Source organism: Phalacrocorax carbo, chromosome 28, assembly GCF_963921805.1.
Source record: "Phalacrocorax carbo chromosome 28, bPhaCar2.1, whole genome shotgun sequence".
Classification (NCBI taxonomy): domain Eukaryota; kingdom Metazoa; phylum Chordata; class Aves; order Suliformes; family Phalacrocoracidae; genus Phalacrocorax; species Phalacrocorax carbo.
Genome location: NC_087540.1, coordinates 343,866 through 371,795, shown reverse-complemented (window position 1 = coordinate 371,795; position 27,930 = coordinate 343,866). Strand labels below are relative to the sequence as shown.

General features: G+C 53.9%; 1 long non-coding RNA gene across 1 annotated transcript; it reads left to right on the top strand.

Moving 5' to 3' along the window:
* The first annotated feature begins 979 nt into the window (after positions 1-979).
* LOC135318077 (uncharacterized) lies at positions 980-15,814 on the top strand. The gene is made up of 3 exons (XR_010376528.1): positions 980-10,039; positions 12,216-12,335; positions 12,475-15,814. It is a non-coding gene; the product is annotated as an uncharacterized LOC135318077 (long non-coding RNA).
* Positions 15,815-27,930: the final 12,116 nt, after the last annotated feature.

Genomic DNA, 27,930 nt, shown 5'->3' with positions numbered 1-27,930 from the left:
TCCCCACTTCAGGGGCAGGTCCTTGAAACGCAGAGGCTTTGGGGGGAGAGGGGCTTTCTGGCACTGCCCTCCCCCCAGAGAAACAGCCCTGGGCTTGTCAGGGTGGCCATGAGTGGGTGCCGGGGACCACCTGCCCTTCCCCCCCACAAGCTCCCTGGAATTGTCCCTGTGGGGGAAGGCTGTGGGGCATGTGGGCGGGTGACTCATTTGGGCTGAGATGACAAATATTTGGTTATTGGTTTCAGCAGGCGGGGGTGGGGTGAGGTGTCACTTCACGGCTGTAATGAGCCTGTCAGGCTTCAGCCCCCCCCCCCCCCCCCCCGACTCCCAGCGGAAGGGTGTGTCACCAGGCCAGCTGGGTGGTCGTCTTGGGTCCCATGCCATCCCCTGCGGGGAGGGACAGTGGGCTCCGGTCCCCTCTGTGGGCTGAGCCCAGGGGTTGGGCCCCACTGCCCCCACCTGCTCTGGCCCCTCTCAGGGTGCCAGGGCTGGGTGTTGGTGTGCACCCTTGGGTTCTGGCCCACCTGGCAAAACTCTGCCCAGCAACACGGGCTGATAATAGCATATGGGAAGTCATGTGGACCTCTTCCAGGAACCCAGGCATCCGGTGTGGCCCATCCCCCTCCCAGGCCCTGGGGTGACACCAGGGTGCTAGCAGAAACACCCCCCACCCTTCGCCTCCCCCGGCTCACAAGCCTGGCCCTGGGCAGAAGGCTCCCCTGACAAAGGCCTCCCTCCTCCTCCTCCTTGCCTGGATGCCTCATTCCTCCCGGCATGGGAGTTATGAGGTGTGCAGGGTGTGCATATTGAGGTATGGGGGTGTAAATAGTGTGAGCGTGGGATACAGCAGTGTTTGTGTGGCTTGAGGGAGTACAGGGTATGGGGGTTATAAGGCGTATAGGATATGTGTATAGGGTGTGGGGGGGTACAGGTTGTGGGTGGGGCTCTGCAGTTGTAGGGTTTATAACGTGGGGGGGCATAGGGGTGAGTGGGGATATGGGCACTTATACATGTGCATATGCACGGATCGGGGCAGGGTTTGAGTGCGTGTGTGTGGGGCTAGCTTAGCTGCAGGGCGTGGAGTGGTGCTGGCGTGGGCCTTGCGTGGCGCCAGCGTGGGGCTGCTGTGGGGCTGTGGCTGTGGACTTGCCCAGGCAGGCGCCGACAGTGACTCAGGCAGGAATGTGCTGGCAGGACATGGTGTTCCAGCAGCACCCATGCCTGCGGCCAGCACCCAGTCCCCAGCCCCACATCTGGCATGCTGCTAACAGCCCCGTGACCTGTGCCCTGAATAGCCTTGTCCCACTTGGCTCAGCCTCAGTCCCACACCCTGCTAGGGCTGGGGGTGCCCCGTGCACCCCAGCACTGATGTGCATGTCCTGTGGGGTGCCCAGGAGTGGTGCAGGGAACAGGCAGGACTCTGGGATGTCCTGGGGCAGTGCCTATGGGGACACTGGGGACAGGCCAGAGAGAAGCATGGCCCCTGACAGGGGCATGTGTGTTGCATAGCCCATGCCCCCATATCCCTATTGGAAGCAGATGGGTTGCCATATTAATTTGCCCCATGGGACTGCTGTCCCTCTGGAGGCATCCTGCAGGCCAGGGGTGACTGCGGGGCCCCGGGGAGCTGTGGGCCAGGGGTGGTGGTGGTGGGTTGTGGGCACGGGTGGCCCAGCAGACGTAGAACTGGGCCTGGACCACCACTGCACAGCTGGATTATGTGTCCCTGCAACTATTGTCTGCTGGTGGGGGGAAACTGAGGGGCAGGGTACTGGGGCCACCAGCATCCTGGCACCCCAGGCCCCCTCCTGCCCCTTACTGAGCTCCAGGGTGCAGGGGTGGGTGTTGCAGGAATGCTTGGTGCTGGGTTTGAATTGGGGGGCACAGAGGGTGCTGAAGGTCTTCTTGGGGGTCAGGCACTGTGCCTCCCATGCCTAGGTGCCCTCGGCATGCTTGGGAGCACTGTGGGGGCATGGGTACCCCATGGCCAGGCATCCATGGTGAGGGGGAGGGAAGCTCACAGGTAGGCATCTGTGGGATGGGGGGACAGGGCACTCCACGGCCAGGTGTGGGGACTCAGGGGCTCCTGTGATGAACCAGTGGGAGAGGTAGAGGGTGGGGGAGGGCTTATGCAGGGCTGTAGGTCTGGGGACCACTCCAGGAGGTGACATTCATCTGCTCTGTTGTCTCTGCCGGTGTTGCCTTGGCATCCACAGCCAGGCACGCCACTGCCATGTGCTGCACCCCTGGCCTGTGCTTGGCCGAGCACTGCAGGGCACCGTGACAGCTGAGCCCCAGTTCCCACCTGCAATCCCCACAGCCACCCTACGCGCACCCGGCACTACCCCCAGCACTCCCCCTGTGTCCACTCTGCACTCCCTCTGCCTTCCCTTGCACCCACCTACACCCAGCACCATACTCCGCTCAGCACCAATTTGCACCCAGACCCAAATCTGGCCCCCAGCCCCAAGCCCCACACCCTGCACCCATCCACATAACCCCCCTGAGCATCCCACACGCAGGTGTCGGCAAAGCCCAGCAAAAGCCCTGAGGCACTCTAGAAGGAAGCAGGGCCCCTGTGGGCATTGGGAAAGCCTGAGAAAAGCCATCAAGACACTCTGGAAGGCAGCAGAGCCCCACATGGGCCTTAGGAAAGCCTGGCAAAAGCTGTTGGTGACTCTGGAAGGCAGCAGGGCCTCTTGTGGGATTCAACAAAGCCTGGCTAAAGCCGTCATGCTCTCTGGAATGAAGGAGAGCCCTGTCTGGACATGAGCAAAGTGTGGTAAAAGCCCTGGGGCACTCTGAAGAGAAGCAGGGCCCCTCGTGGGCTTTGGCAAAGCCCAGGAAAAGACATCAGACACTGGAGAGGACTAGGGCCTGATACGGGCCTTGGCAAAGCCAGCAAAAGCCCTGGGGTTCTCTAGAAGGCACCAGGGTCCCTTGTGGGCTTCAGCAAAGCCCCACTAAATCCATCAGACACTCTTGAAGGCAGCAGAGCCCTGCCCAGGCATTGGCAAAGCCCAGCAAACGCCCCGAGGCACTCTGGAGAGAAGCAGGGCCCCCTGTGGGTCTTGGCAAACCCAGCAAAAGCTGTCAGAGACTCTGGAAGGCAGATGAGCCCCACGTGGGTGTCCGAAAAGCCCAGCAGGAGCTGTTGGAGACTCTGGAAGGCAGCAGGACCTCTTGTGGGCTTTGGCAAACCTTGGCAGAAGCCATAGGTACCATATGTCATGATGTCTCTTGAGACCTTCCTTGGGCACCACAGCCCTCTTTGATCTCTGTAGTGCACTTTGGACTCCCCTTGCTCCCTCAGAACCATTCTTAATGCCTTCTTTGCAGCCCAGAACATACATTTTATCCTCTACGCTATCTAGGATTCCTCTTTCAGTGCCTCTTTGCCATTTTGAGTACCTCCATTCAGCCCCTACCCCCCCGACACATCTGTAATTTGTTGAAATCTTCAGAGTTCCTCATTGTTGTCTCTGAGGCTTCTTTGGTCTCTCTGCCCTGCCTTGAGACTCCTGTGCTCCCTTTGCTAAGCTCTCCTGAGACATATCCAGTGCCCAGAGCCCTGTTGTGGCTTGGGGGGGACTTTCACTCCTTTCTTTCCTCAGAACCCCTCCTGAGTCCTCAGCTGTTAACCAGGGTGGTCTTTTTGTCCTTCCACCTGTTTGGCATTCAGCCCCCTGAGGGTATCTGTACTTTGTTAAATTCCTTTTTGAGTCCTCATTGTGGCCCTATGACTTCTTAGGTCTCTCTGGCCCCCTCAGGACCTCTGTAACCCCTGTGATGATGTCTCCTGTTCTGTCAAAACCTTTTCTGAAGCCATCTTTGTGCTCCAGAGCAGTCTTTTCATTTCTATGGCTTCTAGTACATTTCTGTTGAGTCCCTGGTACCCCAAAGATATTTCTTGTCAGCTCAGATCTCCTTGTTTTATTTTCAGAGAAGGCAAGAGCCTTCTCTTGCCTTTGTAGTCCTCCTACAAGATGCATTTCTTGTATTTCCATGCTTTTGGGGGTGTTTTCTAGCCTTGGGGCCTTGTCCGTTTCTGTTAAGGGAGTTAGACCATGAAGGAGTCTCAGTGACTCAGAGTTACTGGTGACTTACCATAACTAATTCACTTTGCAACCAGAGATATGTTTGAGAAAGGATTCATGTGGGATCTAGTTCTGCTTTGTCATTCAGTCCTAACCAGAACGTAGCTCTGGTAGAAGTTAAAAAATATGTCTGGTCTCACTAGAAATTAATTGTAACCGCATAGCGTTTGGTTTCTTCAACAGGAAACTAAAGCACGTCAGTTCTGCCAGTAATGTTGCTATTGCATTTAATGAACTGCTTTCCCACATGGGTTAGTATAATCTTAAGCTATTTTTATCTATTTCAATACAAGTTTGCGTTTGTCCCACTAAAATTAACTACCAACGCGGTCACACAGCTGGTGCGCTAGACAAAGTTGTAGCAGAAGAGCAGGTATCACGATTTCCAGTAATGGTCCATTTCTGCGTGGTGTGTGGGCCAGAGCCGAACACCGCCGCTGCTCCTTCGGCCGCCTTGCGGCCCCCTGGTGCCTGCCCACCCCTTTCGCAGGGGTCGGGGGGCATGACCTGCCGGCTATCCCCGCAGGGAGCTCCAGCTGCTCCTGGGCCGCTTTGGGGTGGGTGCTCTGCTCCTTCAGGCAACTGCAGCCCTGGGCTGGCCGAGCAGTTTGGGCCGAGTGTTCTGATGTGCAGCGGCCGAGGTGTCTGCCCGAGGTCAGAGCTTCGGGGTGAGTCAAGGGTGAGCAGGGTCTATAGTGCATATGTTGTGCAGCGCTGGTTCTTGGATCGATGATTGTATACAGGGTGTTCAGGAGCTGCAAGGTGGTTTAATATTCTGCATTCTTGTTTTTTTAACTTTAGGTGCATTGCAGTTTTTTGGCATTTCTGAGATTACTGTAGAGGAACCTTAGTTTTTTTTTTTCATTGGTTGTGTTGGATACTGTTAAAGTTGTTAACATCATCTTTTTCTATATGACTGATGGTGAGATCATCTAGCAGGGGTTAGGGTGAGCATCCTGTATGCATCTGTATATGGAGTTCTAGCATTTCTCAAGAAAGCAGCAGGCATATTAGCCATAGTGTTTTTCACAGCATGGGACAGCTCGTCACCTTTCCTGATTGCCCATACAGTACCATGTTGTCCCTAGAGCGTTTGCAGCCTGCAGTGGGCCCCTTCCTGGCTGTGTCTGAAATTCACTTACTATGTGGCCCTATAGCAGAGCCTAAAGCCTGTGGGATGTTGGAGGACAGGAGGTACCTGGCGGAGGCAGGGCAGGGCTTGGAAGAGCAGCTCCTGAGGAGCAGCCGGTCATAAATCATAAAATCACAGAATCATTAAGGTTGGAAAAGACCTCTAGGATCATCAAGTCCAACTGCCAACCCAACACCCCCAGGCCTCCTAAACCATGACCTGAAGTGCCACGGCTACACGTTTTTTAAATACCCCCAGGGACGGCGACTCCCCCACCTCTCGGGGCAGCCTGTGCCAGGGCCTGACCCCTCTGGCAGGGAAGACATTTTCCCTCATCTCCAACCTAAACCTCCCCTGGCGCAGCCTGAGGCCGTTCCCTCTCGTCCCGTCACTGGTGACTTGGGAGCAGAGACCAGCCCCCCCCTCACTCCAGCCCCTCTCAGGCAGCTGCAGGGAGCGAGAAGGGCTCCCCTCAGCCCCCCCTTCTCCAGGCTAAACCCCCCCAGCCCCCCCAGCCGCCCCCCAGCACACTTGTGCTCCAGACCCTGCCCCAGCCCCGCTGCCCTTCTCTGGACACGCTCCAGCCCCTCAAGGCCCTTCTTGTCCCGAGGGGCCCAAACCTGAGCCCAGCACTCGAGGTGGGGCCTCCCCAGGGCCGAGCACAGGGGCCCCATCCCTGCCCGGCGGCTGCTGGCCACCCCAGTGCTGACACAAGCCCGGGGGCTGGTGGCCTCCTTGGCCACCCGGGCACTGCTGGCTCATGCCCAGCCGGCTGTCAGCCAGCACCCCCAGGGCCTTCTCCGCCGGGCACTTCCCAGCCCCTCTGCCCCAGGCCTGGGGCGCTGCCTGGGTTCAGGGACACAAATACAGGGCAGGAACTGTTGGGAAGGGGTGGGGTTCCTTCCCCAGCGTTTCAGAAGAAGAGGAGGCATTTCTAAAGTTTTGGGACTGAGGGATGGTTGGGAAGGGGAGGCAGCAGTTTCATCAGTCATCCTCAGGTTAGTTTTGCAGTTGGATACAGCTGTCAGTGAGGTCTGCTCTGTTTCAGTCGCTCTGCAGTCAATACGATGTACGATGAAGTTACGAGAAATGCAGTGTCAGCTGCCCAGGCCTCCAGGCTACCGTGCACGGGCTGACTGCCAGATGGGCGCTGGCAACAATACAGCAGACGTCGATGATGGGCTGTTTGGAGTTAAGTGGTAATGGAGGGCATAAGGTGGTTTTAAGGCTATTTTAGTAGGGACATATCATGGCTTAGGTGTGAACACAGGAAACTCTGTCGGCCCTATGGCTCAGAGACACTAAGGGCTAGAGAGGTAGGAGGACTGGCCATACAAAGCAGGCCACAGAGGGAATAGTCCCCATTCCTCATTCGGTATGTAAGATGTACATTAAAATATACTGTCCAGAACTCTGCAATCTCTGCTCACTTGTGCCTTTTAGTCACCATGTTTCCTGACTTAATTTTCATGTCCATCCCTTCACCGTCCATGCAGATGTCATGGTCACTGCTACTTAGAGGCCTTGACGAGGCCCTTATGTCCATTGCAGATTTCTGGCACAGTCTTCCCTGGAATCCCTTGGAGAAGAGTATGTACATGACCCCTGCTCCTAATGGTCTCTGTCCAGGGGTCTTGTCTTTATCGCAGTCCCTGGACATGCAAGCCTTCTCTAATATCCCAGTTTTGCTTTTTTCCCTTAACTGTCCAATGAGGCTTGCTTATTATCAGTCATGGCAGTTATGCTCTCTTGTCCTTGTTTATCTATTGTGTTTTTAGCACCAGTTTCTGTAGCTGTAAGGTATCTATTTGAGATCTCTGAGTCACCACATCACACCATGTGGTTCTTCCCATCGGCAGACTACCTCTGTTAATTGCATAAGGGGCTTTGTGGGTAATTGGGCTTGGGTGTCTTGAGATGCTTTCATGGCAGCCCTTTCGTCCTGGGGGCTTCATCTGCTGGGCGGTCTTGGTTGCCACTTTCAGAGCTCTTGCACCAGAAGGTAACAGTTGTACCTCAGGCTGAAAGCAGAATAAGAATCCAAAACACAGAAGCAAAATCAATGTCCCAAGAATCAAATTCAGAAAAGGATGGAGAAAATGGTAATAAAACTTCCCCTCAACACAGTACCTGAACACATACAGGATCTTTTCCTTCCTTTCGAGGCTATGAATTCCTCACAGGAAGTCAGCCTATGTCAAAAATTAGAATAAGCTTTTGGTTTTTTTTTTTTTTTTTGATGGCACTGTGTGTCCTCCTGCAAAGCTCTTGGAGGTGTGGAGGAGTTTTCTGCAGCACACCTTGGTTCCTGGAAAGTTAATAAATTCAAGGTCTTGGCTCCTTTAGTGAAGATGAGCTTCAAGTTCAGGGTTACTTTGGTGCTTTTGGTTGTGTTTCTGGTCTGTCTGTCCCAAAGCCAATGGAACATGCTCAAATGATAAATCAGATGCAGGCAAAGACCATGGGTCAGACTTGGTCTGTGCTTCACTTACATGTTTCAGGGCAGCGCTGCTGAAATGTGGTTTCGACAAGAAGCTGCATGGTGCACAGGGTCCCATAACTAGTCCTGTGCCTGTCGCAACCCATCCAACCTGATCCATGACAGGGGCAAGTAGCAGAAACAAGCCCCCTTTTTTCCCATTGGTGCTTGATCTCCAGTGTAGGGAAAGTTTTTCTGGGAAGGCAGGGAGAAAGCTCCAAAGAAACCACAAACATGACGCCAGAAGAGCCCGAGACTCCTGCTGCTTGACGGCTAGGCAGGTGCTGGCTTGTGGATGGACTCCAAGATGCTGGGGAAGGCAGGAAACAACATGTAGCAAAAGTCTTATGAGTGAAGAATCTGCCAAAACCCCTTTTCTCTGGGTGGAAAAAAAACAGCAAATGCCAACAGCCACACAGGAGGAGCAGAATGTCCCAAGGGAGTGGAGGAGTGATCTCAGAGCGGTTATATGAAGCAGAGGCTTTATAGGGATGTGGGTTCCAGGGACAGAGTGAGCCCTGAATCCTCTATGAAGTGAGGAACAAGAAACAAAAATGCATTCAGGCACTGTCATTACAGCAACACAGAGGCTTCTGGTTAGCAGGGCTTGTTTCTTTGCGTCGTCATCATCATCACCACAACAATAGGGAAGGCCATTTAATGAAAGCCTGGGATGGCAGGGAACAGAGCTCTGCTCCTTCTGGGTGAGTGTGACAAAGGGAGCTGGTAGGGAGCATAGGGGGGTCTGGTGCCTGCTGTCCTCCCAGGGGATGGACAGCCTGTGTCCCCAAAGAGCCCAGTGAGCTTTAGGAGCTGGAGGACAGAGGCTCCAAGCATTGCTGGGCACTCACCCCTTTTACCTCTCTGAGGCATGTCTGGATGGGGCTTTGCTCTGCCCAGGGAAGTGGAGAAGTTTGTTTATCCTTCCAGGCTGAGAAGATTTGGATGGAGCAGTGGTTGTCCCTGTCACAACATAGGCTCAGGGCTTAATCCTTGGGATGGTCCCATTTTTGGGGGAGGAAGGAAACTGGGGTCCAGTGAGCCTGGTGGGTATGAATGTGGTGAGGATTAGGATGCCATGGGAATGGGGAGTTGCTGGTGGGTGTCTCAGGGACCTGGCAGGCCTTGCCAAACCTGCCTCCCTGGATGGCTTATGTCCAAGGCCAGCATTACTCCTCTCTATGCTAGGGACGCTGCAGGAGACTTGGAAGGTGCATCCCAGAGGTGCTCATCCCTTCTTCCTTTTCTCCTTTCAGCTCAAGCCCTTGTCCTTGCTGATGAGTCTCTGCTTACAGATTTATGATGACAGCCCCTGGGGTGCTGGGCAGTTCCTGCTGAACAAGGCAACAGGCCTTGGTGGTCCCTTAAGCAGCAGCGGGGCATGGTGTGACTCTGCTGTGCCTCCATGTGTCTCCTGGCTCAAAAGATGCCAGGCAGCACTGGGCACTGGGCACCAGTCCTGACATCCCTCTGAATGATTAAACAGTCCCCCAAAATCCCACTAGTGCCATAGAAACCCCTGTGAGCTTTGGGGTTCTGCCCTCTCCCCCCATCCCAGCCTATGTGCTCAGAGTTGAGGGCTCCCACCACGCATGCTGTTGCACTGATGTTGCACACTGTCCTGCCTTTCCCTCCTGCCTGGACCTTCGCAGCTGCAGAGACAGCCCTGCTGTCCCTGGACCCATTCTGGAGCATGATACTTCCAGGAGAAAGCATGACCCTTAGGTGCTGAGGCTCCCACTTGTTGTGGCAGCACCCCATGGCTTGGTACAATGGCAAGCTCTTGGCACCCATAGACATGGACAGGATCAGAAATGCCAGACAGAAACAAAGGGGCAGAACGAGTGCCAGAGCCCTGACGCCGCACACAGCAACCATGACACCCTGACTGTCTCCTGTGGTGCGTGACATGACTCAGGGATGAGCTGTGCTATCCCCCTGCCCTAGGACCCCTGGGCTTCGCTGTGGACCTATTCGTCCTGCCCTGGGACAAATGCAGCTCTTGTGGGGTTAACAGAGGCAATGCTGTTGGGCTTGGGGCACTGCAAGCTGGGCTAGGGGGCTTTTTGCCTCCCCTCCTCTGCAAAATGCACCCCTTTTTCCAGGGCCCCTTTCAGCTGCTGCTCTTGGGGTCTCTTTCAGGCTGGCTGATCCTCTGAGTCCTGTCGTACACAGTGTTCAAAGGGGAACTGCTGCCCATGCAGTGCTGGGGATGGGATGGGGCGGCGCATCTTCGTTGCGATGTTACAGAGGTGGAGCTGGCATCACCGTGCAACACACCTTGGCAGAACAGCATTCCACCTGCTGACCTGAGAGCCACCACAGCGGCAGGTGTCACTGCTCTTTTCATTGCTAACTAAAAGGCATTTTATACATTTCCACTGAAGGGAAGAAATTCCTGTGTCTTTGGCCCCTCTGTCTTCCCAGGGTCTCATCTGGTGAGAGCTGCAGGACAGAGAGGGTGAGGGGGTCTGTATGATGTCTGGGCTGGGTCTGTGCTACCGATGCCAATGCAGGAAACCCAGCACCTGCCCCCCACCAGAAAAAACGTCTGCCTGGTCACAACCCTCAGCCTGGCTCTAGGACCTTCCCTGCACCTGTCTCAGGGTCTTGGCCCTACACAGCCTTGGTGGGGGGGGATGATTGTCCCTTCCCTCCTGCATCTTGAGAGGTGATGCAGCCCCAGAAGGTCCATTGAGCAAGATGTGCCCAGTCTCCCCCTCCACCCCATTTCCCCCTCACCGTGTCTGTCTCTCCCCCTCGTGTCCGTCTCTCCCCCTCTGTCTCTCTCCCCCCGGTTCCCCCACCATGTCCATCTCCCCATCCTGTCCCCCTCTGTGTGTCTCTCTGTCCCCCTCTCTACCGAAACATACCTCACGTGAGTCTTTTCCCCATGTGAGTCTTCCCCAGAAAAGTGTTTTTCCCACGTGACACCCCGCCCCCCCGCCCTTCTATCTTGTGCCTCCACTGCCCCCTCCCTCCGTTCTCCCGTCCACCCCCCCATGCCACGCTGGCATTCACAGAAAGTTGGGAGGGGACACAGATGGGGCAGCTGACCCCAACAGGCCACAGGGATACCATATGATGTCATGCTCAATAATAAAATGGGGGGGGAGGTTGGCGCAGGGGGGCACTGCTCAGGGACTGGCAGGGCATCGATGGGTAGGTGGTGGGCAATCGTTTGCATTGGTGTCACTTGCCTTTCTTGGGTTTTAATTTTCTCTCATTCTCTGCCCCCCCCCCCCCTTACAATTTGTTGTTTCTTTTTAATTCTTAAACTGTTTTTATCTCAACCCATGAATTTTCTCACTTTTGCCCTTCTGATTCTCTCCCCAGCCCACCAGGGGGTGGGCACGGACAGTGAGCAAGCAGCTGTGGTGCTAAGCTGCCAGCTGGGATTAAACCATGACACCGGGTTAGTTGCAAGCCCTGCCTGGCTAATGCTGTAGGCTCTCCATGTTATTCCTACCATCTTGACAGGCCATCCTTGTTCTTAATTGCTGCTTTATGGTGTCTTTTGCTCCATAAGCAGCAGTACTCATGCTGTGCAAGCATACCTGTCTGCCAACCTCTGGGAAGGAACTCCACCAAAGACAGAGAGTGAAAACAGCCGTGGCACAATCTACAGCGATTCTGCCTCTCCAGGCACCCAGCAGGCCCTTTTTCTTGCCTCTTACTATGTCCAGTTAGGCTGGGAAGTACGGTTGTCGCAAAAACTGCTACACCCTGTGACTCCTTCTCAGGTTGTTAGCTTGGCCCTGTGTATAGGCTGCAGAGGTCATTGGCTGTTGCCTGGAGAAGAGAAGGCTGAGGGGGGGATTTAATAAATAACTATAAATACCTGAAGGGTGGGTGTCAGGGGGATGGGGCCGGACTCTTTTCAGTGGTGCCCAACACCAGGCCAAGGGGCCACGGGCACAAGCTGGAACATGGGAAGTTCCCCCTGAACATGAGGACAAACCCCTTCCCTGTGCGGGTGCCAGAGCAGGGGCACAGGCTGCCCAGGGAGGCTGTGGGGTCCCTTCCCTGGAGACATTCACCCCCCGCCTGGACGCGGCCCTGTGCCCCTGCTCTGGGGGTGCCTGCTCCAGCAGGGGTGGGACGGGGTGAGCTCCAGAGGGCCCTTCCAGCCCCTGCCGGTCTGGGATTCTGGGACTCTGTGACTCCGCATGGGATACAGGCAGCCTGGAGAGCTTTACACCAAGTCATTCCTTTCCCCTCTGGGCAGCAGTGGTTCTGCTGCTGCTACAGGCAGCCGTGTTCTCAAGGGCAAGGAGCTGGGATGACAAGAGGCTGCTGCAGACGCCAGTCAAAGACGCTGTTGTTTGGGGACCTGGTGCAGGGAAAGCTGAGGTACGGTCTGCACTGCCAATGGCTCATCACAGGGGATCTGTGCTCTGGTTTTAGCAGAAAAAGGTGTTGGCCACAGGCAGCCACGTATCACCGTGCACAGCTATTTGGCAGGTGTCTTGCTTGTTCAAGCAGAGGTGTATTTCTTGCCTTACAGTCTTGATGCCAAAACAATTGGGTTGAAGTTACAAAGGCCTTTTGCCATCAAAGCAAGATGACAGCTAGATTTCTACCAGCACCTGTATTTCAGCTGTGTTGCCGGCTTACAGACCAGGAGGTATTTAGAGGGGTCTGAATTAAAGAAACAGAGTTGTGTTTGTTTTAAGGAAACAAATGATGCAGCCAAAGGACCTGAGCTGCTCACCCACCACAGTGGCAGAACCGCCCATCCAGCCTACCAATATTGTGTGTTGCAGGTGGCAAAAGGCAAACGCTCGCAGGCAGGAGCGGCAGGGAGTGCAGCGCTACGCTCCTGTGCCGAGCTAAGATCGAACCTCCAGGCCTCCGCGTTCATCTGCTGAGGACCTCCAACATACCAACATGCCTCTTTGCTTTCCCCGTTTCGTGCCTAATTACTTTGCACACTGGAGGGCAGAGCGGTAAGTAACGTCGTGCAGCGTCTCTTATCTGAGCGCCAAGCCCTGCCCAGGGCGCCGTGTGCGTACGCAGGACTAGGAGAGCAGGTTATTGATAGCGCAAAGGTGCGGGAAGGTGCAAGCAACAAAGCCCAAGGACCACCAGCGTACCCCTCGTTTGCAGATCAGCCCCTTGCATCTGGTCTGCTCTGGCGAACTGGTTCCTGCTGAACAGAGCTGCCCCCTCACACAGCCTCTTTCAGTCTCCTCCAGCCTCCTCAGCCTCTTTCGCTTTCAGTCTCCTCTCGCTTGTCTCCAGGCTGCCCTCTGTGTTGCCTTGTTTTTTTTTAAATCTGCCCCCAGCGCCTGTTGACTTGCTGCCGTCACTGCCACAACCCTGGTGCCACAGGCTGTCCCCGAGGGGGCGGGGGACACGACCAGATGACACGGGCCAACAGCACGACCGTGTCCTACACGGTGCCTGTGCTCTGTCTCCTCCCTCGGGAACGGGCTGCGTGGACAGGAACAACCGCCAGAGTCTCAAAGCACTTGCAAGCGAAGGACTGGAATGATCGAGCCGCTTGGACCCTTTTTGGTGCGGAGGCGACGGCTGCTCCTGCCGGGGCTGGCGTGGGAAGGGGCAGCGGGACGTCAGCTCCGCGCCGCCGGCGGCAGCTGCCCGCTCCGGACGGTACCAGCGGGGCGGCCGTACCGGTGCTGCGCCTTCTGCTGCCGTCGGGAACGAACAGTCGAGACCACGCCGCCGCCCGGTGGCCGAGGCGCGGTACTGCAGCCGCGCCGCCGCCTTCGCTCCTTGGCGGGGCCGGTGTGCGGGGCAGCGTGCGGCCCCGCAGGAGGGCCTGGAGCACCAGCGGGGCGAGCGAGCCCCATGGCGGGTGCAGACGTGTCTCCGGCCTGCTGGCTGCCCGGGGGTGGCGGGATAGAACCACAGGCTCATTAAGGTTGGAAAAGACCTCTCGGATCATCAAGTCCAACCACCAACCCAACACCCCCAGGCCCCCTAAACCATGCCCCGAAGTGCCACGGCTACAGATCTTTTAAATACCCCCAGGGACGGTGACTCCCCCACCTCTCGGGGCAGCCTGTGCCAGGGCCTGACCCCTCTGGCAGGGAAGGCATTTTCCCTCACACCCAACCTAAACCTCCCCTGACGCAGCCTGAGGCCGTTCCCTCTCGTCCTGTCACTGGTGACTTGGGAGCAGAGACCAGCCCCCCCCTCACTCCAGCCCCTCTCAGGCAGCTGCAGAGAGCGAGAAGGGCTCCCCTCAGCCCCCCCTTCTCCAGGCTAAACCCCCCCAGTCCCCTCAGCCGCCCCCCAGCACACTTGTGCTCCAGACCCTGCCCCAGCCCCGCTGCCCTTCTCTGGACACGCTCCAGCCCCTCAAGGCCCTTCTTGTCCCGAGGGGCCCAAACCTGAGCCCAGCATTCGAGGTGGGGCCTCCCCAGTGCCGAGCACAGGGGCCCCATCCCTGCCCGGCTCCTGCTGGCCACACCAGTGCTGACACAAGCCCGGGGGCTGGTGGCCTCCTTGGCCACCCGGGCACTGCTGGCTCATGCCCAGCCGGCTGTCAGCCAGCCCCCCCAGGGCCTTCTCCGCCAGGCACTTCCCAGCCCCTCTGCCCCAGGCCTGGGGCGCTGCCTGGGGTTGGTGTGACCCAAGGGCAGGACCCGGCACTGCCCACTCTGCTGGAGGCAAGCCAGGTCAAGGTAGCCCCAGAGAGTTACCCAAGAGCTGAGAGAAGGGAAGATAGGAAGAAAGTGGACAGCCCCCTGCAGGGTGTAGGTGCTGGGTGTCTCCGTAATCCACCAGAGCTCCCCCTGAGCCTCCCCTGGCCCTACTTGCCCCATGTACCTGCCCCCAGCTCCAGCACCTCCCCTGAAGCCTGTTGTGTAGTCCCAGGCTGTCCCCAGGCTGTGTTGTGAAAGCCACAAGCTGGCTCTCAAACGTGCTGGATTATTCCTGAATGTGGGTGCTGTTAGCAGCAGTGCAGCAGGGAAGGAGCGGTGTGTCCAGAAGCCCCTGCGGAAGGAGAGGCGTTGGTCATGGTCGATCAATGTTAATAACAGTCACTGCTTCCTCTTTCCCTCTCCCAGAGGCTGTGCTGAGGATGCGGTTGTCCGTGCCTCCCCTGGGGATGCTGTTGACAGCAGCCACCTCAAGCTTGCGTGGGTTGTCCCTGCCTGGCCTCACTCTCCTCAAGGTGTGGGGGTGAAAAGGGGCAGGTTGAACATGTCCTGGCTGTGGACAGGAGCTGCCGTGGCTGAAGCTGGAGAGGCCAGAGAAAGGTAAAGGAGAAGAAAGTGAAGGCCATCTGGCTGGCAGCTCCCTTGCACTGCAGGCAAGAGAAAACCTGTGTCTCTGGGTGAGGAAGGATCTCTCTTTGTAGTCCACAGCAGACCAGACCGTTAGTGTGCACCACAGGGTCTGTACACATAACCCAAAGCGTGGTATGTCCGGGAAGTGCACGAGTGAGTGAGGCTGCGTGTCTAGGAGGCCTCATCTCATAAAAGCTGTAAGACAGCCATGCATTCTCTTAGGTGGAGGACGGCCAAGTGACTGGAGTTACAGAAGAGGGAGGAAAGAAGGAGAAAGAAGCATCAGAACTGGCAAATTCCCCAACAGCACTGAGAGCAAGAGCTGCTTTGAGTCCTGGGCCCTCAGGCCCTGTCACCCCTCTTGTGCATCCCAGGCCATCCCTGCCCTTCTCCTGGCCCCATCTCTTTCCCATGCTGCTGTGACTACTTGTTTTGCTTCCATGAACCTCTCCTATTTTCTCTATTCTTCTATCCTGCTCCCTCTTCCTCTCTCCCTTTACCTCTCTTGTTCTACCACTCCCTTTTTCTCTCTGTGCTTTTGTTCTGCTTCCTCTCCCTCCTTTTTTTATCCTCCATCTCTGTCCTGCACCCATCGCTGTTGTTTCCTTTTTGATCTCTTTGTCCTTTCCTTTCCTTTCCTTTCCTTTCCTTTCCTTTCCTTTCCTTTCCTTTCCTTTCCTTTCCTTTCCTTTCCTTTCCTTTCCTTTCCTTTCCTTTCCTTTCCTTTCCTTTCCTTTCCTTTCCTTTCCTTTCCTTTCCTTTCCTTTCCTTTCCTTTCCTTTCCTTTCCTTTCCTTTCCTTTCCTTTCCTTTCCTTTCCTTTCCTTTCCTTTCCTTTCCTTTCCTTTCCTTTTCCTTTCCTTTCCTTCCCTTCCCTCCTTCCCTTCCCTTCCCTTCCTTCCCTTCCCTTCCCTTCCCTTCCCTTCCCTTCCCTTCCCTTCCCTTTCCCTTCCCTTCCCTTCCCTTCCCTTCCCCTTCCTTCCCTTCCCTTCCCTTCCCTCCCTTCCCTTCCCTTCCCTTCCCTTCCATCCCTTCCCTTCCCTTCCCTTCCCTTCCCTCCCCTCCCTCCCCTCCCTCCCTCCCCTCCCCTTCCCCTTCCCCTTCCCCTTCCCCTTCCCTTTTCTCCACCTCTCTGCCTTGGTCCTGTCACTCTCCTCCTCTCAATGTCTCTAATGTTTCTTTCTCCATCTTAGTCAGCAGGACCCCCTGGGAAACGGTCCTCAGGGGCAAGGAGCGGCAGAGAGCTGGCAGGTCTTTAAGGACCGTTCCATAGAGCACAAGAGCTCTCAGTTCCCAGTGTAAGAAATCAGGAAATCAAGGCAAGAGACCAGCATGGCTGAGTCGAGACCTGCTGGTCAAACTAAAGGACAAGAGGGAACTGCACAGGCAGAGGAAGCAGGGACAGGTACCCTGGGAAGAGGATAGGGATGCTGCCCCGGTTGTGTAGGGATGGGGTCAGGAGGGCCAAGGCGCAGCTGGAGCTGGATTTGGTGAGGGATGCAAAGAATAATGAGAAAAGCTTCTACAGGTACATCAACCAGAAAAGGAAAGGCCTAGTATCAACAGATGAGGAGAAGGCTGAGGTACTCAACAACTTTTTTGCCTCACTCTTCACTGCTAACTTCTCTCCTCACCCCTCCCAGGTTGATGGGCCACAGGATGGAGTCCAAGGGGATAAAGTCCCTCCCACTGTAGGGGAAGATCAGGTCATGACCGCCTGAGGAACCTGAATATACACACGTCTATGGGACCTGATGAGATGCATCCGAGAGTCCTGATGGAATTGGCTGATGTAGTCACTAAGCCACTCTCCATGATATTTGCGAAGTCATGGCAGTCAGGGGAAGTCCCTGGGGATGGGAAGAAGGGAAACATTGTGCCTATCTTTACAAAGGGTAGAAAGGAGGACCCAGGGAACTCCCGACCTGTCAGCCTCACCTCTGTGCCGGCGAAGATCATGGACCCTCCTAGAAGCCATGCTAAGGCACATGGAGGACAGGGAGGTGATCCAAGGCAGCCAGCAGGGCTTCACCAAGGGCAAGTCCTGTCTGACCAACCCACTGGCCTTCTGTGATGGAGTGACCGCATCAGTGGACAAGGGAAGAGCTACAGATGTCGTCTGTCTGGGCTTCTGTAAGGCCTTTGACACATTCTCCCACAGCATCCTTCTTTTTAAACTGGAGAGATATGGATTTGATGGGTGGACTGTTAGGTGGATAAGGAATTGGATGGATGGTCACACTCAGAGGTCATGGTCAATGGCTCGATATCCAGATGGAGACCCAGTGACAAGTGGTGCCCTCAGGGGTCTGTACTGCGGTCTGGGACTGGTAGTGTTTAATATCTTCATCAGTGACACAGACAGTGGGATCGAGAGCATCCTCAGCAAGTTTGCAGATGACACCAAGCTGAGCGGTGCAGGTGACACACCTGAAGAACGGGAGGTCATCCAGAGAGACCTGGACAAGCAGGAGAGGTGGGCCTGTGAGAACCTCATGAGGTTCCAACAAGGCCAAGTGCAAGGTCCTGCACCTGGGTCAGGGCAACGCCTGATACCAACACAGGCTGGGGGATGGAGGGATTGAGAGCAGCCCTGCAGAGAAGGGCTTGGGGGTGCTGGTGGATGAAAAGCTGGACATGAGCAAACAACGTGCACTTGCAGCCCAGAAGGCCAGCCGTCCCCTGGGCTGCATCCCCAGCACCATGGGCAGCAGGGCGAGGGAGGGGGTTCTGCCCCTCTGCTCCGCTCTGGTGAGGCACCCCCTGCAGTGCTGTGTCCAGCTCTGGGGTCCTCAGCACAGAAGGACACGGACCTGTTGGAGCGGGGCCAGAGGGGGCACAAAAATGATCTGAGGACAGGCTGGGAGAGCTGGGGTTGTTCAGCCTGGAGAAGAGAAGGCTGCGGGGAGACCTTATTGCGGCCTCCCAGTGCTTAAAGGGGGACCATAGGAAAGATAGGGGCAACCTCTTTAGCAAGGCCTGTTGTGACAGGACAAGGGGTGATGGTTTTAAACTAAAGGAGGGGATATTTAGGCTGGATAAAAGGAAAATATTTTTTACTGTGAGGGTGGTGAAACACTGGCACAGGTTGCCCAGAGAGGTGGGGGGCCCCATCCATAGACACATTCAAGGCCAGGCTGGACGGGGCTCTGAGCGACCTGACTGAGCTGCAGATGTCCCTGCTCGCTGCAGGGGGGTTGCACTGGATGGCCTCTAAAGGTCCCTTCCAACCCAAACCATTTTATGATTGTATGATCTCTGTCCCACTCCCTGTCCCATTTCTCTTATTTTCTCTGTCCTCCATCCTCCCCCTAACCTTTTGTCTGTATGTCTCCGTGCTGCTGCCTGTCCCATCATTTCTCGCTATGGCCCCCTGCCCAGCTTGTTGTCCCATTACTCCCCTCTGTCCTGCTCCCTGGCCTTTTTTCTCATCCTGCAGCCCTACGCTGTTTTTTCTTTCTCCCTCTCTTTGTCCTGATCTCTCTTTCTGTTGTTTTTTTCCTTCACTCCCTCTGGCTTGTTCCTTATCTCTTTCTTTTCCTCCCTCTCTTATTCCTCTCATTCAGTTTCTCTCTTGATCTGTCTGTTCTGCTCCCCACTCATAATTTTCTTTCTTTTTCCTGCTGTCCTGCTCTGTGACTCTGTTTTTCTTCTGCCATGTCCTTGCAGGGCTTCTCATCCCTTTTTTATTGATTTATCCATCTCACTGTCCTTTTTTCCCCTGCACCTTTCTTTCTCTGCTCCTCAGTCCTTCTCCCTCATTTTATTTTTTCCTTTCTATTCCTCTGACCTGCTCCCCACCACTGTATTTTTGTTTTCTGTATCTGCTCCAGTAACAACAGCCGAGTTGTCTCAGGGGAAGGGTGAGTGTAGAGGCACTGAGCCCCAGAGCAGACTCACTCCGGGATTTATAAGCGTTAACAAATAAACACTTGCTGTTTCCTTTGGGCTCATGGCTGTATCCGTAGTCCTTTGTGCTTTGCGAGCGGCTGTCAGAGTCCAGGGGAGCAGGTTACACAGTGGGTGCCAGGGGCCATGGCTGCCGCTGTGGGCTGGGGCGGGAGGAGCCCTCGGGGCGGTGGCGGGGGGCACATGGTGATGGCCCCTCTGTGTAAAATGGCTGCAGCCCCAGGGGATGGTGCTGCTGGGGCATGCCTGCCTGAGCATGCCGATGAGCTGCAAGGATGTTTCCAACCCACTGGTGCAACAGGCCGATGATCAGCTGGAGTCAGGTCGCAGGGATTTTCTCAGAGCTGGTGGAGGGGAAGCAGTAATAGAGGCAGGAGATAGCTGCTCCCACACCTCTGGGTTCCTGGAGACCTTCCCACCTCCTGGAAAAGGCACTGGGTGCCTCCCCAGCTCAACAAAACTCCTCCATCCCCGCTCACCCCATGCAGCTGCCCCCAGTTCCAGCCCCTCCCCTGAAGCCGGCCCTGCAGCTGCAGACTGTCCCCAAACCCTGTCCTCACAGGGCCAAGCCAGCCCTGGAATACGCTTTAGTCTCCATAAACGCAGGTGCCATTAGCATCAGCTTGGGGAAAGAGCGGCATCTCCAGCAGCTCCTGTAGAAGGAGAGGTTCCTGCCTGAGGAGAGCTATAGCCATCACTGTGGACACCGGTTGCTTCTTTCCCTTTCCCAGAGGCAGCACTGAGGACTCGGTTGGTTGTTTGTCTCTGGGGATGTTGTTGACTGCATCTGGCTCAGGTCTGTGTGAGTTGCCTCTGACCTTATTCTCCTAGTGGCATGGTGAAAAGGGACAGCTGGACACTAACTGCCTCTGGACAGATGCTGCAGCTGAAACTGGAGAGGCCAGAAAAAGGTAAAGCTGAAGAATAAAAAAAAGAGGGTCCAGCCAGCAGCTGGCTCCAGCCGCACACAGGGGACAGCCTGCCTCGCCACGTGAGGAAGGATCCCTCTCAGGGTAGTCCTTAGCAGATCCGGTCACCAATGTGCACCGCAGAGTCTGGATGCATAACCGAAAGTGCCATATGGCCACATAGCGTGTTCATGTGTGAGGCTGTGTGTCTGGGAAGCCTCAGGCGGTAAGAGCTGTAAGACACCCATCTATTCTGTTAGGTGGGTGACAGTCAAGTGACAGGAGCTACAGAGGAGTGGTGAGGTGCGGAGAGAGACAGACAGACAAAGATGAATCTGAACAGTCAAATTCTCCAGCAGCTCCAAGAGCGGGAGCCGCAGTGAGTCCTGGACCCTGGGGTCTGTGTCCTCCCTCTTCTGCACCCTGGTCCCTCCCTGCCCCCAGGCCCTGTTTCTCACTGCTGTAATTTTTCTTGCTTCCTTGTACCTCTGTCTTTCATTCTCCAAGTCCCCCTCTTTCTCCATCGCTCTACCTGTTTTCTCCTCTCTGCAATTCTGTTCTGTTCCCAGTCCCTCTTTTTTTTTCTTCCTCTGTCTCTGTCCTGTAGCCCATCATGATTTTTATCTTTCTCCATCTGTCTGTTTTCCTATCCCAATTTTTAAAATTTCATCCTGTCTCCCCTTTAGCCCTTCACAATTTCCACCCCACCACCTCCTTAAGCATGGCTCCATGTCCCTACTTTTCAATTCCCCACTCTCTCCGCTGTATTCTAGACATACTTTTTCTTTCTTGGATTCTCTTGTTCCACCTCCCTGTCCCTATTTTTTAATTTCTTTCCTCGCTGTCCCATAGCCCATTTTTGCCTTTATCATTCTCTCTCGGTCAGGCTCCCTGTCCCTATTATTTAATTCCTCTGTCTCTCCCCTTCAGCTCATTGAGGTTTTTTTTGGTATTTCTCAGTTTATCTCTGTCTACCTCACTGTCCCCTTTTTAAAATCATCCCTCTCTGCCCTGTGGCCCAGCTCTCTCAGTCTGGTTCCCTGTTGCTTCCACCTCTCTGGCCTGTAGCCCATGACTGTTTTTTCCACCTGTGCCCCTCTCTCTGGCTCCTTTCCCGTTTTCAAGCTTCCTCTACCCTGTCACTGATCGCTCTTGTATTTGGTTTATGTGGCAAGGTTTTGTTAGCTGGGGCAGGGGTGGGTTCTGTGAGAAGACAGCAGGAGTTGCCTCCATCTTGGGCACAGCCAGTTCCAGCTCCAACACGGATCTGCTGCTGGTCAAAGCTGAGCCCCTCAGCGACGCTGGTAGCGCCTCTGTGGTGGACATTTAAGAGGCGGTAAAAAAAATGCTGTGCAGAAGCACGATAGAGAAAATGTGAGTGTGAAACAGCCCTGCAGACACCAGGGTCAGTGAAGAAGGAGGGGGAGGGCAAGGAGGTGCTCTAGGCACCAGAGCAGAGATTCCCCTGCAGCCTGTGGTGAAGACCATGGCGACGCAGGTGTGGAATGACTACTGGGGGTGAGATTACTGAGGTTGAAATGATGGAGGCTACAGTTATATCCACATTTCATAAAAGTTAACTTCCAGAGTGGAATGCGGTTGGCGTACTGGAAATTGGTTCAGTGATTGTCCCCTAAGCAACACCACCCGCGCTCTTAGATGTTGGCAACACTGGGGGAGCTCGGTGGCCTAATCTCAGGGAGATAACTGGAGGAGGGAGCGAAGCAAAGGCTTTATGGCCAAACTTGTCCATAAATCACTGCAGATCTGGGGGCTGGATGGAACCATGCCCAGATATCATGCCCTGTGGGTGAACTTTGCTCATTATAACCTCATTATAATACTAAAATACACACCTCCATCCTAGTTACCCACCTCCAAGGTACGACCACCCCTCACTGAGCCTGTGCTCCGAATTTCTCTTAGTCTGTAAATTTAAATTGAAGCGAGGAATTTCTATAATGACTAATAACCAATCAATAACGAAAGTGTGTATGACTAGAGTCACTCAAGCTCCACCTAAAACATGAAATAGTATAAAACTGACCCCAAGAGAGAGGGGCGTTAGGGAAGATACCATCACGGACTTCTTGGATCAGTCGATGGGCTGAGCCTGTCTTCCCCACATAGGGACGCCTGTTGGCTAAGACTCGAACACTTGGGTTATGCTGAGTGATTCCCCAGGAAATTTAGAGAACAAGCTTGTTATTTGGTGTTTTGTGTTTTAGCACTTTATACTTGCGCATGCTTTGTAGACAGTGTATTTATCACCGGCAATCCAATAAGAACCTGTATTTCTGTTGCTTTAAACCGCACTATTAGTGAATCTGGCCATGAAGTGTTATTGGGCACGACTAGACTAATAGTGATTGTCCTGTTAGTGAATCCCTCATGGACTAACAGTGCTAAATTGGGTGTCACCCAGAATCTAAGCCCAGCTGCCCGCAGCCCCTCTGACATCTGAGGACCAGCTGGATTGCAAGGGGGTTTATTTTCTGCCAAATTTCTTCACTTATTAATGCAACATGCACATTATCCCCCTGCAGCCCACGGAGGTCCACAGTGGATCAGGCGTGCACCTGAAGCCTGTGGAGGACCCCAGGCTGGAGCGGAGCCCTCCTCCCTGCCAAGGCTCACTTGGAACTAAATCTGGCGAGGGATGTCAAGGATAACAAGAAGGCCTTCTTCAAATACATCTGCAGTAAAAGGAAGACTGGGGAAACTGTGGATCCACTGCTGAATGAGGTGCGGGCCTTGGTGACACAGGATGCAAAGAGGCAGAGTTACTGATTGCCGCCTTTGCTTCAGTCTTTACCGCTAAGGCTGGCCCTCAGGCATCCCATCCCCCAGAGGTGAGAAAATCTGGAGGAAGGAAGACTTCCCCTTGGTTGAGGAGGATTGGGCTAGATGTCACCTAGGCAAACTGGATCCTCACAAATTCATGGGCCCCAATAGGATGCATCCGTGAGTTCTGAAGGAGCTTGGCGAGCCACTCTCTATCATCTTTGAAAGGTCATGGAGGACAGGAGAGGTGCCCAAGGACAAGAGGAAATCAAATGTCACTCCAATCTTCAAAAAGGGCAAGAAGGAGGACCTGGGAAACTCTAGGCCAGTCAGCCTTACCTCCGTCCCTGGAAAGGTGATGGAGCAGTTCAATCTGGCGGTCATCTCCAGGCATGTAGAGGACAAGAAGGTTACCAGAAATAGTCAACATGGATTCACCAAGGGAAGATCATGCTTGACCAACCTGATAGTCTTATATGATGGTGTGACCAGCTGGGTCAATGAAGGGAGAGCCATGGGTGCTGTTTATCTTGCCTCCAGCAAGGTGTTCGGCACTGTCTCCCATAACATCCTCAAGGACAGGCTAAGGAAGTGTAGGTTAGATGAGGGGACAGTGAGGTGGATTGAGAACTGGTCGTGATCGGGGGGTAGAGTCTGGTTGGAGGCCCATAACTAGTGGTGTTCCCCAGGGGTCTGTGCTGTGTCCAATCCTGTTCGATACATTTATTAATGACCTGGACTAAGGGACAGAGCGTCCCCTCAGCAATTTCACTGGTGATACCAAACTGGGAGGAGCAGCACAGCAGGCTGTGCTGGCATCCAGTGAGACCTGGGCAGGCTGGAGAGCTGGGCCCAGGGGAACCTGATGAAATTCAACAAAAACAAGTGCAAGGTCCTGTACCTGGGGAGAAACAACCCCCCGCACCAGTACAGGTTGGGGGCTGACCTATGGGAAAATGGCTCTGCTGAGAAGACCCTGGCAGTGCTGGGAGGCAGTGAAGTGACCCTGAGCCAGCACCGGGCCCTTGGGGCCAAGGGGGCCAGCGGTGCCCTGGGGTGCATGGAAAGGAGTGTGGCCAGCAGGGCGAGGGAGGTTCTCCTCCCGCACTGCTCTGCCCCAGTGAGGCCACATCTGGGGTGCTGCGTCCAGTTCTGGGCCCCCCAGTTTAAGGACAGGGATCTACTGGAGAGAGTCCAGCAGAGAGCTGCTAAGATGACCAATGACTGCAGCATCTCCCTTATGAGGAAAGGCTGAGAGACCTGGGCTTGTTCAGCCTGGAGAAGAGAAGGCTGAGGGGGATCTCATCAATGCTTATGAATATCTGAAGGGTGGGTGTCAGGAGGATGGGGCTGGGCTCTTTTCAGTGGTGCCCAACACCAGGCCAAGGGGCCACGGGCACAAGCTGGAACACGGGAAGTTCCCCCTGAACATGAGGACAAACCCCTTCCCTGTGCGGGTGCCAGAGCAGGGGCACAGGCTGCCCAGAGAGGCTGTGGGGTCCCTTCCCTGGAGACATTCACCCCCCGCCTGGACGCGGCCCTATGCCCTTGCTCTGGGGGTGCCTGCTCCAGCAGTGGGTGGGATGGGATATCTCCAGAGGTCCCTTCCAACCCCTACCATGCTGTGATTCATCGTGTCCTTGAGCATTCTTTTGTCTGTTCCTTTTGGAAATCCTGTGCTACTGTCATGATGCCTTCTGAGGTCTTAGATGTTCCCCACTGCACACTTTTAGCTCCATAACCCCCCTTTCACTAATTCTGTTGCAATCACACCTCTCCCAAGACCTCTGTTCCCCCAAAAAACATTCTTTTTCTCTATGGCATCTAGGATGCCTTCCAAAACCTTCCTTGTGCTCCACAGCATTTTTGTAGCACTTCACCTCCTTTTCAATGTCTCTTAACCCTCCAAGACATTTGTGACCCCTCTGCTCCCAGTCACCATGTCTCCCAAGACCTCCTTTTGCCCCACAGCCCTATTTTAGCTCTGTAGTGGCCTTGCTCTGTAGTGGCCTTTGATCCTCTCTCATTACCTCTGGGCTCTGTCCTTGGGTTTTCTCATGCCTCAGAGCACTCTTATCCCATCTGCCATCTAGGGTGCCTGGCCTCCTGAGGACATCTGTACTCTGTTCAGATCCCCTCCAGACTTCCCCCATGTGTTCCCGAGCCTTCTTTGGTCTCTCTGGCCCATTCAGGACCCCTCTAATAGTGTCACAATGCCTACTGATGCCTTCGAGGTTGCCCTTAGCACACTTCTAGCTTTGTAGCTGACCTCGTACCCCTCTCGTTCTGTCAGAAGACTTCCCAAGTCCATATCTGTGACTTAGCCCAGTCATTCTATCCTCTCTTCCCTCTAGCTGTGCCTCTATTTGTACCCTGGCTCTCTGATGACGTATTTACTCAGTTCAGATCCCCTCTGGATTTAATTGTCATGTCCTCAATCCTTTTTCTGTCTCTCTGTCACCCTTGCGATGTTTTTTCTCCCAGTCACGATGCTTCCCTAGACCTTCGTTGTGCTCTGCATCCACTTTGAGCTGCAGAGCACTCATTTGTTCCTCTACGCTATCTAGGACTCCTCTGTTCAGTCCCCATCCACCTGAGACCATCTGTACTCTGCTCAGATGACCGTCCGGGTTCCTCCTTGTTGTCCCAAGCCTTCTTTTGTCCACCGGCCCCCTCCAACACCCCTCTCCTCACAGTCACAATGCTTCCTGAGACCTTCCTCATTCTCCACAGCACCTTGCAGCACTTTATCTCCCTTTCCATCTTTCTTGTTCTGTCAGAGCCTTCAGTCTTTCTTTGCTATGCAGTGCTCCTTTATCTTTCTGCCATCCAGGGTGTCTCTGTTCAGTGCCCCTCTCTTAGTCATCTGTAGTTTGCCTAGATGCCCTCCTGAGACTCCAAGGCCCTCACTGTGTCTCCAAGACTTCTTTTCTTAGCTTGCCCCCTCCTAATCCCTCTGCTCTCTGTAACAATGTCATCTGAGTCCTTTCTTGTACCCCACAGCACTCTTGTAGCACTTTAGCTCCCTTGGTGGGTTTTCTTTTTTGGCTCTTACCTTGCTCTTTGCCATATAGGATGCCTTCATTCAGCCCCTGGCCCCCTGGTGGCATCTGTAATTTCCTGAAATCACCTTCAGAGTTCCTCGTTGTTATCTCTGAGGCTTCTTTGTTCTCTCAGGCCCCCTCAGGACTCCTCTGCTCCCTTTGCTGAGCTCTCATGAGACATCCCCTATGTATCAGAGCCCTATTCTAGCTCGGGAGGGCACGCTGCACCCTTTCTTTTCCCCTCGGGACCCTTCCTGAATCCGCATCTGTTACCTTCAGTCGGTTTTTCTGTCCTCTCACCTGTTCGGGGCCCCTCCATTTGGCCCCCAGTCCCCTGAGGACATTTGTACTTCGTTCAATTCTCTTTTGAGAATTAGAGTTAGGGTTAGTGATTAGTGTGAGGGTTAAGCTTAGGGTTTTGGTTAGAGCTAGGAATTAGTGTTAGAGTTAGATTTAGGGGGTAGGGTTAGGGGTAGCATTAGGTTTTAGGTTTAGATTTAGGATTAGGGTTAGGGTTAGTTTTAGGGTTAGGGTTTGGATTGTTAGGATTAGTGATAGTTTTAGAGTTAGGTTTGGGATTATGGTTAGCATTAGGGGTAGGGTTAGGGGTAGGTTTAGTTAATATTAGGGTTAGTTTCATGATTAGGATTAGGCTTAATGTTATGTTTTAGGGTTACGGTTGGGTGTAAGGTTAGTTTTACAATTAGGAATAGGGCAAGTAATTAGGGTCAGTGTTAACTTTAGCATTAGAGTTTAGGGTTAGGTTTAGGGCTTGTGTTTGTGTTACTGTTTAAGGACAGAGTTAGTGTTAGGGTTACTTTTATGTTTAGCTTTAGGTGTTAGGTTTAGGGTTAGTGTCAGGGTAGCGTTAGGGCTAGGGTTAGTGTTAGATCTTACCGTTAGGTTGAAGATTAGTGTTATGTTTAGGGTTAGGTTTTATGGTCAGTGTTAGGGTTAGGGATAGGATTACCTTTAGAGTTACAGTTAGGGTTAGGTTTCAGTGTGAGGTTTAGGGTTCGGGTTGGGGTTATGGTTAGGGTTTTGGGTCAGTGTTAGTGTTTCAGTTTAGGGTTTGGGTTAGGCTTACGTTACTCTTAGGTTTTAGGGTTAGGATTATGGTTATTGTTACTGTTAGGTTAGGTTTAGTGTTAGGATTTAGGATTAGGGTTAGGGCCAGGTGTATGTTTAGGTGTTAGCGTTGGGTTAGGGGTTAGGGGTAGTGTGAGTATTAGGGTTAGGGTTTAAGGTTAGGGTTACCGTGCTTTTAGATTAGCAGAGGCTGTCACAATGGACTCTGTGTTTGTCCTCAGAAGAAAAGATGATGTCAGTCTTGTGAGAGAAGAGCCCATGGAAACGGAGTCTATTGCTTTCAAACCAGTGTCTGAAATGGGTAACTAAGAGAAGGATAAGACAAAAGCAAAGATTGAGACGATGGATCGGAAGGTAGATGTGGCTGTTCCTCATAAGAATGACAATACAGTACAACCAGCCGGATGTTCTGAAGAGAAGGTTGACATGTATCGTGACAAACCTCATTGAATGGAACCTCCTGTGAACAAAGTACAGGAGGACTAGCCAAAGCCAGGCAGTGTTAGAACACCTTCCTCCTAAAAGGATAAGAATATTTTGATCCTGTCCTGTAAAGAGTAGTTGCCAGTTTGGGAAGATAGAAGGGGGTTGCCTTATCAGCGTCAACAGCATGGTGCAGTATTACTCATCTTCAAGACACAAAGCAGCACTTCAGAAGCTGTTTAACATTTTTCATACATTTTGTTAATTTTGCATTGGAAACTAACACAATCTTCATGGAGGACTAATGTAATGGGCTGTAGGTGATGGACATTTCAGGGGCATTTGCAAAAGCCAAATTAGAGGCGTTTCTGGAACATGGACAATTGCATGGCTGTTTTTCATAGAATCTTAGAATTGTTAAGGTTAGAAAAGACCCTTAAGATCATCGAGTCCAACCACTAACCTATCACTGCCAAGTCCACCACTAAACCATATCCTCAAGCACCACATCTACCTTTCTTTTAAATACCTCCAGGGATGGAGACTCCACCACCTCCCTGGGCAGCCTGTTCCTAATGTCCAACCTAAACTTCCCTTGGCACAGCTTGAGGCCATTTCCTCTTGTCCTATTGCTTGTTACTAGGGAGAAGGGTCCGACCCCCACCTTGCTACAACCTCCTTTCAAGTAGTTGTAGAGAGCAATAAGGTCTCCCCTCAGCCTCCTCCTCTCCAGACTAAACAACCCCAACCTCAGCCACTTCTCATAAGACACGTGCTCCAGACCCTGCCCCAGCCCCGCTGCCC